Source organism: Alligator sinensis, unplaced genomic scaffold (assembly GCF_000455745.1).
Source record: "Alligator sinensis unplaced genomic scaffold, ASM45574v1 scaffold1259_1, whole genome shotgun sequence".
NCBI lineage: Eukaryota > Metazoa > Chordata > Crocodylia > Alligatoridae > Alligator > Alligator sinensis.
Genome location: NW_005843219.1, coordinates 64378 through 79368, shown reverse-complemented (window position 1 = coordinate 79368; position 14991 = coordinate 64378). Strand labels below are relative to the sequence as shown.

At 47.4% G+C, this 14991-nt stretch overlaps 1 pseudogene; it reads right to left on the bottom strand.

Annotated features, from left to right (window-relative positions):
* Nucleotides 1-12132: 12132 nt before the first annotated feature.
* On the bottom strand, nucleotides 12133-13116 carry LOC102369704 (annotated as a pseudogene).
* Between the last annotated feature and the right edge of the window lie 1875 nt (nucleotides 13117-14991).

Below are 14991 nucleotides of genomic sequence, written 5' to 3'. Positions count from 1 at the left end.
CCCCATGCCTTGCAGCTTGCTCTGCTTCTAAAAAGTTTGTCAGCCATTCCAGCTTGCCTACTCCACAGTGGACCTTACAATACAACTAACCACCCACTTACACACTCAGCCCGTCCCATTGATGTAGGAGTTCAAGCTGGGCTGGCAGCTTGTTGCCCATGGCTCATTACCACCCCCATCCCACACACACTTGCCCAAAAACTCAGGTAACATTCCTGGACAGTTGGAAGAAGGTAAAGCTTAATATACTGTTTACCCTCACTGACGGTGCTCTGCTGTCCTCCCAAAAATATTCTCCATGGTTAGGAAAAATGGGTGCTAAATATGCGCACTTTTCTCACTGCAGAGTGGCTGGGGGTGGGGGTGGGGGGTTCTCTGTGAGTGTTAAATCAATAAAAAATTGTGTGTAAAAACTCAATTATCAATTCTTGGACTTATAAAACTGTAACTCAAAAATGGTTTATCTATGAATACAAACAGTCCTATATAAATTTGTATGTAAAACACAAAAAATTCTGTCATCTCTCAACTGTATTATGTCAAAAAAGGAAGGAGTTTTTGCAAAGTAGAGAACCAAAGTGCTTGGGTGGGTTTGGGCAGTGGTTATTCTGAGGATCATCAAGATTCTTTGAGTACAAGGGATCCCCTGGCCCAGGACAGTTGGCCCAAAAGCTGTTTCAGGGGGTACAATGATGCTACTCCTAGCCCTCTCCCCCACCCCGCAATGAGCTAACATCCCCACTGTTACCAGATTTGCCCATCACTTTGGGGTGTGCTCATTTATTAGGGATACATTTTTAGGGTCTTGGTAATTCTATCCATCTGCTGCTTGTGTCACTTGTCTTTCTGTATGGAGCTGTATCTCTCCCTTCTGCAAGTCCTCACCCCCAATAGAGCTATCTTGCAGGACTCAGTTTTAATTGGGCTGGGTTCCTCCAGTCACCAAATCAGTCATACATGCACAAACACACAGATTAACATGACACACCTGACCCGGCTGGGTTGATCAGCATGGACAGGCTGACACCCTCCTATGCCAAGAATCAGTTCATCAGAGCAACAATAAACTGTAGTCAGACACAAGCACACAGGTAAACAGAATACCTCTGAATCACGTTGGGTGTCCAGGTGACACCCTCATGGGCCAACATTCATTTCAATAGGGCACGTCTGAGCCAAACTGGGTCAATCAGCCCATACAAGCTGATCCCCTTATGTGTTTCAAACTCAGCACATCCCAATTTTTAGCCTCTTGATGAGCAGACCCCACAGTATTTCTGGGCTTCACAGGGATCTTTAGCTTAGGTAAAAGAAGCATTGCTGCAGAGCAAGTGGGAAAGGAAAAGTAAAGAAGGGAAAATACACCTGGTTACTATTAGTTTGGCTATAAGTTATTTATTGCTAAGTGTGTGTGTGTGACAGTGGCGCGCTGCCATCACGAGTGCAAGGAGAGGCGAGGAAAGGCTGTGCGGCAGACAAAACCCTGGAACAGAACCCCGGAGGGGGTCACTTGCCTCTGGGAGACCCAGCGGTGCTGGAGCCGAGACTGCGGTGGCAGCTGCAGCCGCAGCTACAGCCACGCAAGCCGGCATTATGCTGGCTATTTAAGCAGCTGTTCCCAGTAATGGAGACAGCTGGGCCAATCGCGACAGCTGATACGGCTGCTGCAGGAAAGTTTAAAATCCCCAACAGCACACACGGGGAGGAGGAGCCAGAGAGAGAGAGAGAGAGAGAGCAGGCAGCACGTCTGGCGTGCTGAGGCTCCTGCTGGGGAAAGGCTCCAGCTGGGCTGTGCCATACCAGCACAAGAGGCAGGAGAAGCCTCTAAACCACTAGCAGAGGAAAGCAAGGGGAAAATTCCTACTTTGCAACAGATAGTGAGCAGGGAGAGGCCAGTACTCCCCCGAGAGGAGGAAAGCAAGGGGAACGATGAGGCACCCTGCATTTGCCAGCACTGCCCCTAGGAGAAATAGAGCCGGGGACAGGTGCAGAATCCCCTGGAATCCACTGGGTAAGGGAAGGCAGCTCTGGGAGCCTCCCTACCCAAGGGGAATATTATTTCTAGGGAAGTTAGGAAGGAAGGATGCAAAGGGATATCAGAAGAGCCAGAGAGACAAGAGGATGAGCTGGCAGAGCTGTACAGCTGAGTCTGAGTCCCTGCATTGGTGAAACCAATGGCGGTCAAGCCCGCAGAAGACTGAAGGTCATTATCCCATCAGCACGTGATCAGTTGGCGAGTGGACGGGGTGTAGGGGTGGCGGAGCCCCACAGAACACCATAGGCAACAGCTGTGAGTACACCTGTGTCAGGGAACTCCTGTGGTAAGAACTCCACTGGAACCCTCTCACAATAATATACCAGCAAAGTCATGGCAGGCGGGACAAGGGGAGGGGCTACCTAATCGATGGGTGGCACTAGCCATAAGACCTCCTACATCACAGTATGAAATACATAATGGTACTAGTAGTAATAGACATGCAAAGGAAAAACAAACACAAGCAATTACAGTACTACCCTGGTTTCACTAAGTATTTGGGGAAACTTAGCTCAAGCTTAACTAATACAGTTCAGGTTCAGAAATCTATGCCTAGAGAGAAAAGAGAAAGAGAGAGAGAGCAAGAGCTCGGATCTCATCAGTCCAAGGCACTCGGGTTCCAATGCTGACAGGTAAAGTTCTTAGCACAATCCTTGAAGGGAGACGATCTGTTTCTTCTGTTTCCCTGAGGGGTCAGGCCAATGCTCAGGATCTCAATGCTGTACTGTTAGACAGGAGGGTGTGGTGTACAATTGCACATGAACACATAAAAATCAGTTAAGCACACATACACTCAATAGGTGCATACACACTCACACTAGCAACTCAGATACACACACATCCAAAATAACCAGTCTAGGTTCATGCACACCTATCACCAGTTTAAGCCCATACATGCTACATACACCAAATTTAGACATAATCAGTTACCAACACCTGCACATCCAATACACATAATTGGATTACTAATTCTTATACCACACACACACAATGATATCTATATGTGTATATATATATGTATATTCACTAATTCACACAAATACCACCCACCTAAACATGCACACAGATGACTTCCTAAATTGGATGTTGTAATGTGCATGTATGTATGTATGTGCTTGGTGTACTTGGGATACCTGGGGAAAGGTTAAGGTAAGAAAGTAGAAGTATAGGGTGTGAAAATTGCTGGGAGTGAAAGTTACTGGGACTGGGATTAGAACCGGTAGACTAGAGGGACCTGGACTGAAGAACTGAGGCTGGGGGTAACTTTAGATTAATTGTTCTTAATTGATTAAAAGACAATGCCCAAAGCCTGCAGAACAGGGGAGCGATGCCGGCACAGAGGCTGGGACCAGAGCCAGAGCTATGGGGTAGCTGAAAAGATAGATGGGAAGAGGGGAAAATGGGACTAAGGGAAAGTGTGGGTGTTAAAGAGGGGGTCTGGGTGTGGGGAGCCAGAGGATGGGGCCAGGGCAGCTAGAGAAGCTGCAGGGAATGGCAGTAGGTGCTGGGAGCTGAAGAAAGGCTCCAGCTGCTGGAGAAAACTGCAGGACAGCCACAAGGAGCTGGGAGGTGGGGGGCTGCAGAAGGTGCGGGGGGGAGGCTGAAAACAGAGAGACAGACAGCAGAAACTCACAGGAAAAGTGGCAGGAGACACTGAAAGGCAGCAGGGAGAAGCAGCAGAAAGTCACAGGTAAAAGGCAGTAGATGGCATGGGAGGCTGAAAGGTAGCAGGGACAGCGGGAAAGCAAGGAGAGGCTGAGAGGTGGCAGAAAAGGGAAGATGGAATTGGGAGGAGATTGGGAAACTGGCCGGGTGGGGGGGAGGTGGACTGGAGCTGAGAGAGAGAATGAGGCTGGAATTTAAGATAGGGAAGGGACTGGGATTCAGTAAAACAACCTCCCCTGCCCACACACACTGGCAGCAGGGGTTAGAGAGGCTTGGTGCAGGGGCTGAAGTCCACTGAAGTCCAGGAGGAGAGAGGGAGACACAGAGAGAAAGTCCAAATTGTAGGAGGAGGTGTGCAGGAAATATCTACCTATCCCAGCCTGAAAGTTGATCCTGGATGGCCTGCATCTTTTAATAGTGTAAATAATTGTATTTTCTATTGACAAGGGGTTATCTGGTTTGGAACATCTCAAGAAACTGATCAATAACCAGGAAAAACATAACATTAAGGAGTACCCAGACACTTAGGAGCCAGCTTGAAATTCTTATGGATAGGAGATATACTGGATGGGATACCTCATTGTTTCTTCAGAAACCATAGATAGCTTGCAGCATCAGGGTTTTGGATTCTTACCTGTTGTGAAAAAGCCTCAGCTTAGCATGACTTTTCATAAACTTTTGTGAGGAGGACTTCCACCAGTCGTCCTGGGGAAAGTATGACAACACTTGTGGTCAGGACTCCAATTGGCTGGATGCTTTAATGAACCCTTTACTTTTGTTCAAATGTTGCCCATACTCCCCCTGACTCGGTCTCTTTCCTCAGCGTTCCCTGACACAGCAACCAAGTTTTAGTCAATCAAGTTTAAGTAGGCCTCCCATAGTGGGACCGGGGAATGTATGGCCCAAGATGCCTATTAAACTTTACTTCTGCTTAATTCTGGTTAGATGAGAGGGGTGTGTGTGATGGGGGGGGAGGAGGGGAAAAGTCCTTCGTAAATCCAGATTAGAATTGGTCTGATAAATGCTGAGCTGGGTGTGTGTAAATGTGGGTTGATTAGTGTGGGGGCCGAGGGGGAAATCGAGGATCAGGAGTCCTCGGGAATGCTAGCTGGGGTTGCGGCTGCGATCCCAAGATGGGTAGATGGGTATTCTCTATCACCGGAGCGGAATTAGGCACAGACGAGACATGTATCAGTTGGAAAAACAGAGATGGCTTTACTTACACTGTAGAGTCGTATACAGCGCAGGCAATCGTAGTTGCAACAATTCTACTCTCTAATCGTTAATCGAGGAGCTCTTGTAGACCGGGTAGCTCGGGTCTAACTCGGGCATGCAACACGGAGGATACATCGCAAGGCTTCACTGACGGGTAGTCGTTGGCAGGTGATCAAGCTACCGGAGTTCCACTCCAGGGGGAATTGCGGAGTTCTCCAACTAGGGCGGAAACGTCCCTAACCTTTTATACGGCTAGCGAGCCAATTGCCAGCTGCCACGTCGGAATAATTTAACATCGGCCAATTGTATTATGCAAATCTGCATTTCCTCGGCGGGAACTCTATCCACGCCAGAACTCTTCACCATGCCGAGACTTCCCCTGCCTTACCGTGCCTTGTGCTAGAAAGTTCCACTGTGTTGAGGCACTAATTCAAATTAGCTCTGACAATTAGCATTTGGAGCACGGCTTCCCCATCATGCAGTGCTCCCCTGCTTCTCTGAAGCCAGGATTCACTGTGGTCTTTCTTTTGGGCTTTCTGTTCTCCATCTCTCATATAAATGAATTGTCATCTGGTTCCATCTTGGATGGAAATGAGACCTAGGGCAGTTGCTCCCTTATCTGGAGGGCTTTAGGTGTGTCTCCCACTGCATCTTCATTGTCTTTTGTAATCAGTTCTTGTTCAAGGAGGCGGGGGGGGGGGATTCTTTGTGAGTCAGACAGGATGCATCCTGTGCCAGGGTTTCCCAAGAACATGGAGCTGAGAGGTAACACCACTGAGGTAAAAAGAGAAAACTGCCCAGGCTCAATGAAATTTCCCTCCTCCCCCACCAATCAACACATATAGCAGTCAGAAAATCAGAGGTTTCACTGCCAGGGAAGGTGTGGTTTATGGTGTGTGTGGGAGAAAGAAGGAACCAGGCTATCGTCTAATCAATTAGTGTATTTGCATATGAATCTTATAACAGCTTTCTGGGCACATTATCCCCTCCAGTCACCTCCCCAAACTGGTTTGGTACCTACTTCTCTTCCCAGGTTGCCTGCCTTCCACCACAAGAAAACCATGACCCATTACCTCTGCTCCCACCCAGTGCTGCCCCTCCCTGCCCATACAGAGACTAGCCTGATCTCCACCAGGCTTTCAAGTGTCCAAATGGACACTCCACACTCATCCAGCACTTGCTTAGCTGCTTGTTGAATAGCAATTTCTGGGTGTCACTCATTTGCCCTGCATATGGTTTCATAGCCAGGGCAGCAATGGGTAAACCATGTCAGCTAGGATTGATGGGAGCACTGAAACACCCCAAATAACAACCTTCTCCAGTCCTGGGGCATATTGGCCCTTGTCTGTCATCTCAGAGATGGGCGAGTTTCAAAACACACAAGCATTGTGGGCGCTTCCTGCCCATCCCAAGTAAATATTTCTAAATCTGCCTTGGTGGTCCAATACAGCTTATGGTATCACAGAAGGAAATCCCTTTCTGTTTATGAATGAACAGTTGTCCTGGGACCAGTTTAGGATGGAAGCGTGTGTGCTGTTAAATAACAAGAGAGGTGTAATGTGCACAGGGGCCCTTAGGGTGGTGTTACAGGTCACCTTTAAACCATCAGAAAAGCACCTAAAATGGCATCATCACCTGTTAAAGGGTGTTAATCTGTGATAAGTATACTTTACATGTTTAAAAGTTATGCCACTTGTAGCAAGGTTTATCTCTGAACCATTTTACCTAGTCTGTTCCAGGGTATTGTTAAAATGTTCTAGGGAGTTAAAATACTCTACTTTCAGTCCACCAGCATCCCAAGATGCACCATTTTCATCCCTTCCTATTTCTTTGCTCTGTGGGCAAACTTTCAACTCTCCTGAACTCTACTGCCCAGGGGATGGTGCTGGCCACAAGCCAACCCCCCTCCTGTCCCTAGGAGTGTGACCCTGAGCACTCTGGTTTACCTCACCAGTTTGCTGCTTGCTGTGAGCACCCAGCTACAGTTCACCTCATCAGTTTGGTGCTTGCTCTGGCACCTCCATGCAAACAGCAACAGCAATCAATCCTACTACCACTGGAGTACTGGGTCTCTGCTCTGCCCCAATGTGGCACACAACAAGCCTTCTGGATCCCAGCTCTGTCTTAGTGTAAGTATTAACCCAACTATCCCCAGCCCCAATCCCAACTCAGTGAAACACATGCAAGATTTTTTTTTTATTGTTGTTGTTGTTATATTCTCTTTTTTTCACTCTTTTCTCTTTACTTCTCTTTACTTCTTCCCCCTGAGTTCACTGCAAACAGGTTTGTCGCGGGGCACCTCGCTGCCCCGCTCCTAGAGAGGGGAAAACTGCCAGAGGAAAAGCTCTGGCAGTGCATAAGGAGCCCTAGCGGTGATTAGGGAGTACAGCTGTGGGTTGCCAGGGCAACTAATGAGTGTCAGCTGCCTGTAGGAGGCAGGGCCTGGCCTTTATAAAGTCCAGGGCTGAAGCTAGGCTGGCAGTTTTTTCTTGCTAGCAGCAGGAGAGGCAGGAGCTCCCTCGGCTAGGATATAGGGAGAACCCTGATCGCAAGTCTAGCTTGCAAGAGCTCCAGAGGCTGGAGCAACGATGTTGAATTACAGCCAGGAGGCTTATGTTGTTATGGCCTTAGGTTTTGGTTATAGCCAGGAGGCTTGTGTTTGCTTTAGTGTTTATATTAAACCGGTGGCTAGGGTGAGGCTATTAGGGGTTGGAGGAGGCCTCATAGGGACCCCCACAGGGGTGCGGGGGCCCCAGCGCCTGAGGGCGCAGTGTACTCATAGGTGTGCAGGGGGCCCCAGTGCCTGAGGGCACAGTGTACTCATAGGGGGGGCTCACGGTAAAGTGAGGGCCCTGGCACCTGTCAGGGCGCAGCGGTGTGGGGTGTGGAGACCCGAAGCCCGAGAGGGGGCACTATGTGAGAAGCCCGAGAGGGGCAATATGTGAGAAGCCCAGGACGGGCATGACAAGCCCGGTAACAGGCTAGCACTGCAGAAAACCCAAGAGAAGGGCAGGGTGCTGCGGTGGACCTCAGGAAAAGGGGTTAGCAGCACAGTGCACCCAAGAGAAGGACAGGGTGCTGCAGTGGTCCCCAGGAAAAGGGGATAGCGGCACAGCGTCCGGCAAAGGGGAAGCAGCGCGGTGGGCCTGAAAGTCCGGAGGCTCGATATAGAGTCCCAAAGCGGGCAAGGGTCCCTGAGTGGGACAATACTTTTAGAGGAGGCCCAAAAGGGGCACCGAGACCCCAGAGAGGGGCGACATTTGAGAGAAGGCCCAGAGCGGGCACCGGGAGCCCTGAAGAGAGGGCAGGATTAGAGGAAGAGCCCCAGCGAGGGGCAGTATATTGTGCAAGAAGCCCGAGAGCAGGCTAGATCACAGAGGAGGCCCGGGAGAACGGGCAGGTATTTTGACAGTCCAACGTCCAGTACATCTGCGAGGTTTGGGGCGTGGTATTAGGGGTTGGTAGGAGCCACGTGTAGCCCATAAAGCTAGGGTGCCTGGGACGCACCCATCATACAGGGAGACCCCCGGTGGGTCCGGGAAAACACGGGGACAGAGGTCCCAACTAACCGTGCCCAAGGAGACGTGAGGCAGCCTCCCAACTTTACCTAAACATCAAAGACGTGGCGGGCGAGAATCTGAGGGTGCCCTTGCGCCGACTTGGCATGGAGGAAGGGGCCTCAAGGAGATCACGGCCCTCCTGGAGGACCCCGCCGTGACAAGGTTTTTTTTGTTTTTTTTTCTCCTCCTAAGCCACAGACCCCATGCTGATTTCTTTGCCCCCGAGCTACATGCTTCTCTCCCTCCCACCCCAGAAACCTGACTGCTGTCAACACCCCTGCTCCCCAGGCCCTCTAGTGGCAAGTCACAGCTGTGTTTTTAAGATGGCATTAGGTCTTAACCTCTCTGAAACTGTTCTAAATTTATGAGAGCATAACATTTCACAGATTTAAAATGTTTTGAAGGTATATAGGGTGTAACAGCACCCTATATAGTAAAATTTCAAATGGACTTTGTCTAGGCTGGTGTTTCCCATCTATTCCTTTGGAGAGCTGATACCATTGACTAATAGTTCTTACTTCCTGACTAATATTCCCTATGTCTTCAGGTGTTAAAGTTCAAACATTTAATGGAAGTAGAGCAACAAACTGGAAAATGTTCAGAGTAAGAATCCATTTGGAAGATTTACATCTTGACTCTGTATTTCTGTGCTCTCCCTAGTGCTTTTAGTGCTAGAGAAGAGATGCTGTTTTTGCCTAATTAATAGAAATGAAATATTTTATTGAAGTCTGATGTTGGAACTAAGAACTGTATAGAGTCTGGTAGAGTTGGTAAAGCTGGCATCTAATACAGAGGAAAATCTAAAAGAAGGAGCAAGGATCTGGGGTGAGAGTCAGAAGCTTGAAGGTTTCAGGTGGGGTCCATAGACAGAGGGAGAAAATATTATTTTGGGGGGCTGAATGCATATGTCAGCATGAGAGCTACAAATCCTGTTGTACTCTGTGTGGTGTGATGCATGCAGCCTCTTCTTCCTCAGACACACAGAACTGAGGGCATGTGGGGTGCTGGCCTGGTTGCATGCCAAGCAGTGCTATGGTGCTGCTGCTGGTGCTGGCTGCCATGAAATTAGTTGGGGGGGTGAGTCCTGGTCTTCCACCACCAATGGTAGGAACCAGCACAGGAACCAATATGAGGTGCTAAGGAATCCCTGATGCTGGGGGCAACCAGATGGAAACAGAAATTACATTAAACATAAGTGGGTAAAAGACTGATATAGGCTCAGGGTCAGAAATTAAAGATGAGGTAAGGTGGGACTCAGGGGGGAAAAAAAAAATGAAATTGTGGAAGGAACTGGGAAAGAGGACTGAGCCAGGATCTGAGAACCAAGCATGGAGATGTGTGGGGTGAGAAACTCGCTTCATCAGTGAGGTGTATCATACAGCCATATTCCAGCTGCTTGTGGTAAGACATTGCCAGTCAAGCAAATCTGCTAAAAAGGCAACCTGCATAGTACCTGTTGGGGCTGTTTAACTAAACAGGGTTCCATACAGAATGAGCCTTGGACTCCACATTAGATGGGGAATTCCTAGTTCACTTTTTGTGCCTAAATGGTATGTACATAGCTGGATTAAAAAAAAAAAAAATGAAGAAGTACAACAGTGTTAGACCCTGACTCCATGTGGAACCCAACAACTAGGGAGACGGTGGTCCAATTACCCATGGATCCTGTTACTCATTAGCCAGAGAAGAGCAGAGAGCAAACACCAGCACATGTTGCTTGCAATAGCTCTGTTCAGAATGGAGACAGCTTTGGGCGAGTTCCCACACCGATTGAATACGGGGAGCCGCAATAAACAATAGTTTCACTCTGTTTTTCTGTTTCAGGTTATACCATATTCCACATTTTTGGGGGCCCCTTTATCTTATCTCATTCCTCGCTGTAGCTGGTTCACAGCACAGAGACTCGCACAGATTCACTTGCTGCTTTTCCCTCAGAAAATGGTTGACACAGTTAAAATGGTTACTTAGCATAAGCAAATGGCTGGTTTAGATATCATTCTGCGTTGTGGTCAGCAGCTCTGCTAGGCCACAGGTCATGCCTTTATTCAGCTGCAAATCCAGGGCTCCCTAATAATCCAGATTAATAATCCTAACAAACAGCACTACAGGCTTTTATCCCAATACATTTATGGCTACGTCACATGGTCAGGGAACAGAAGACCTGGTACTCATCCAGAGGGTTTGGTCCTGCATTTCCTACCTTCCAAAAAAATGCTCCAATCAGAAAGTTATGGGCCATGAATTACCTAAACAGCTCCTTCAGCCCTCCCCTTGAAGCTGACCCACTGTAAAATTGTACTTCATAAATGGATAAACAGCTCTGTAAAAGTTTTAGCCCCATTAGAAACAAGGGGGCAGGTGCTATGTCAGAACCTTAGGCACTTTCCTTTCCAATGGAACATCCACCTCATTAAGCCACACAACCTGTGGATTGTAGACTGTCTCTTGGTTCTACCCCAATCCCTCTCCTGACTGCCCAGTAAACCAGCTTCAAAAGGAGTGCTGGAGAGCATCCTGGACATGGCTTGCCAGAGGAGCCAAAAAGGTAGGCACAAAACCCCTCTGGGTGAGAAGCATCCAAGATACCATGTCTCCTGCTCCCTGAGTAAGTACTCTGACAATTAGGATAACAAATAAGAAGTGATAGTGATCCTCTTGATAGCTGTCTGGCTAGAGGACAACCCTACTGAGTATGTTTAGTTGGCTAGCACAGGCAATGGTGAATCACTTGTTGTAGAAATTCCAACAATTTAACGTGTAGTTGTGTGTGTGACATTTTGGTGCACAAACTGAGTGAAATAAGGATGTGACAGGAAACTCTTTTCTTACTGACACAATCCACATCCACTGGGTAGAAATAAGGCTGTGTGACACTTCAGTCACTGATTCAATTTGGCAGAGATTCGGCCCAACACAGCAGCCGAATCGTCGAATCACAATTGAATCAGGAGAACCTTTAATCTCCTCAAATCAAATTGAACCCTCCAAATCCATTTGGAGAGATTCAATGATTCAGACATAGGCACAGCTTTAAATGTTTTTTCTGCATGGCTCAAGGTACCAGGCGGCTTGTGAATGCTGAGATAGTGGGGCAGATAGAGCATCTCACAGGACCCTGTGGTGGTCCCCAGCGTGCTTTGTGGTGGACCTGAAGCACTTCTGGTCCACTTCTGGGTCCATTGTGGAGCACACTGGGACTCTCCCCCCACCCCCCAGCTCAGCGAATGGTGCCTCCTGGGTTTTCGGGGGCACCTAGGTTTCCCCCCACAGTCAATCACTGAGCTGGGGAGGTATGGGGTCAGGGGGTCTCCCATGCGCTCAGCAGTGGACCCAGTAGTGGACTGGAAGTACGTACGGTCCACTGTCAGGCACACAGCCCGCCCCTGCCCCTGCTCCCACCATCCTGTGCTCCTGTGGGATGCTCCATCCACTCCAGCATTGCAGCATTCATGAGCCATGCCTGATACCTCAAGGTATGTAGAAAAAACATTTAAACCTGTGTCTATGGCCAAATCACTGATTCTCTGAATCAGCATCGAATCTTCAGATTCAGCTGAATCAAATTGGGATAGTGATCTGAATCAGAAAATTGAATCATTGTCCCCCAATTCAGGCTGAATCTGAATCCTAATCAAATACGGCCCATTTTGCACACCCCTACTTAGAAATTATCTTCTTCCTCTGGAGGGCAGTAATCAGTACAGATACTTTTGAGATGGCACTCATCCTAAAAAAAGCTTTCCTTAGTGCAACCTTCACCTCTTGGTTCCTGAGGCAATAAATGAAAGGGTTTACAATGGGGGTGACAATTTCCTACAATGGAAACCAGCTTGTTCAAGTTATAAGGGTGGGTCTTAGGCCGAGCATACATGAAGAGGTGGCAGAGAAGAAAATGACAACCAGAATGAGGTGAGATGCACAGGTAGAGAAGGCTTTCTTCCTCCCCTGGGCAGTGGAGATAGACAGGATGGCAGTGATAATGTAGAGATAGGAGCAAGCTGTGACAGAAAGTGGGACCAGCAGAATGATTAAAGCTAGCACAAAATCAACCAGCTCTGCCAAGGACAAGTCTGTGCAGGACAGGTTCAGCACCGGGGAGATGTCACAGAAGAAATGGTTGATGACCCTGGAGCCACAGAAGGTTTGGCGTGAGATGAAGGATACCTTTATTAGGGAAATAGAGAAGTCACTGAACCAGGAAAGAGCCACCAAATATAAGCACAGATGGTGGGTCATAATGGCTGAGTAGCTCAGTGGGTGGCAGACAGCTAAGTAACAATCATAAGCCATGACAGCCAAGAGGACACGCTCAGTGCACATCAGTGAACTGAAGAAGAAGAGTTGAGTCATGCATCCCATGAAAGAAACGGTCCTTTTCTTCCCCAGGAAGTTCAGCAGAAGTTTTGGGACAGTGACTGAGATGTACCAGACCTCCAGGAAGGAGAGGTTGCTGAGAAAGAAGTACATGGGTTTGTGAAGGTGATGGTTTGTTCTGATCAGGGCAATGATGACAAAATTCTCCAGGAGAGTCAAGAAGTAGGCCACCAAGAATATCACAAAGAGCAGTATCTGCAGTTCCATGGCAGTTGGGAATCCCAGGAGGATGAACTCTGTGAATCTAGTGCTGTTCTCCAACACCATGCTGAGACCTGAAGAATAAAAGTATCCTAGGGAAAATGAGGGTAAAATAGCAAGAAAGAAGGTGGGAGGTAAGGGAGAGAGGAAGAAGGTAGAGGAAGACAGAATGGAGAAGCATTCAGAAAGAAGGAAGAAGGAGAGAGAAAGTTAAAAAAAATAGGGTTTTTTTCAGGCTAAAGAATCAACTCCAAATGGCTTATAATTCCACCATCACATTCTTTACCTTGAGAGGCAAGATTTTTCATCATTGATAAGATTATTTGGACCAACAGTATAGTTAGGACAGATGAAGGCAAGTTTGGATACAAAGTACCCTTCCTGAGATGTCACTTTTCCTGAATTATCACAGCCACAACATCACCCCTATTATTTACCTCTACATTTTCTGGGTCTAAATTTCAAATAAATAGGAGATGTGTGAGGAAATCCTTCCTACAGCCAACTGAATTTCAGCACATAAGAGCCCTTTTTTCCCCCCTATAAAATGGGAGACCTCGGACCCAGTACTCAATTCTGATGACCCCCAGAACACTTCTTTCTCTTAGCTGAATCAATTTTTTTTTTTACCCTAAGTTTGACAATGAAATCCTCTTTAGGGTTAAACCAGAATTCCATTAAAAATAATATTTCCTCACTCATTGAAAATGCAATTTTAATATAAATAAACTAAAGATTTTTTCTAATTTCAAAAGATTCTGGTTTTGTATCTTTTTAATTTTAATTCCTATGCATTTCTATTTTACAACACGAAAGGAACAGACACTCAGTTGAAATGAAACATTTTGATTTTGTCACCGTTAAATATTTCAGTTGATCAATTCATAGGAAAGTCATAAATCTGAGCTTGTTCTAATTTAAAATGAAAAGACATTTTGAAATCATGAATTTTCTAAATGAAACATAAGTATCAGACTCTGTACACCTCCAATAGTGACTCCTTAAATATCGCAGCTTGAAGTGGCAATCAAGAATCTGGCTAGCTTGTACAGTGGTTTCTTATAACACAGACTCACTCTATATTGTGGGGTGGCAACCTTTTAGAACAGTGAGCAACCATTTGTGACCCAGGCAATGATATGGGCTGCTGCTCCACTCCATGAGCATGCAGGGCCTCCCAGCCCCTAGGCCACCAGCTGCTACCTCCACACTGATGCCACTTCCACCAAGTGCCAAAAATTCCTATCCCCAGTTGCAGTGAGAAGGAGTGAATATGGCAGGGAAAGTGAGCTGTGCATGCATCACAGGCAAAGGGAACTAGCACAGCAGGTGTAGGGTGAAAGGGGCAGTTTGTGGAAGGGAGTGGTATTGGCATGCTGCTACTGGGCAGAGAGGGAGAATGTCTATCCTGATCTAAATCTCAGTTTAAGATCAAAGAATAAAAAGTACTACAAAAACTCCCTTTGAACATCAATGGGTGCTGAATTGATAGGTTATTATTGGTAATATTGTAATTACTATTATTATTCTGAATAATACTGATTGTCACAGGGAGGAGCAAGGAGGAGACACCATAAAACAAAAGAAGGAAATAAACAGAAAACACTTACCCACAGCGAGATCAGCAGCAGAACGGGAGCAAGAAGGGGAACCCACACGGTTTGTCAGCCGCATCTTTATTCAATTAAGAATGGCTGATGACATCAGCTGCAATCACTGGCCGGTGAAGAAAAAGATGGCAGCCAGCAGTGAGGTGGGAGAGAGAGAGGGAGTGAGAGGCGTGTGGGAGGCAAACAATCCTGCAGAGAAGCCCAGGGAGTGCGGGGCTTCAGAGAGGGAGCTAGAAGAGGCTCCTGAAGAGGAGTGTGCCGACGATGGGGAAGCATGCACCGGCAGAGACAGAAGAAGAGCAGAACAGCTTCTAGAGATGCCAGAGGCACT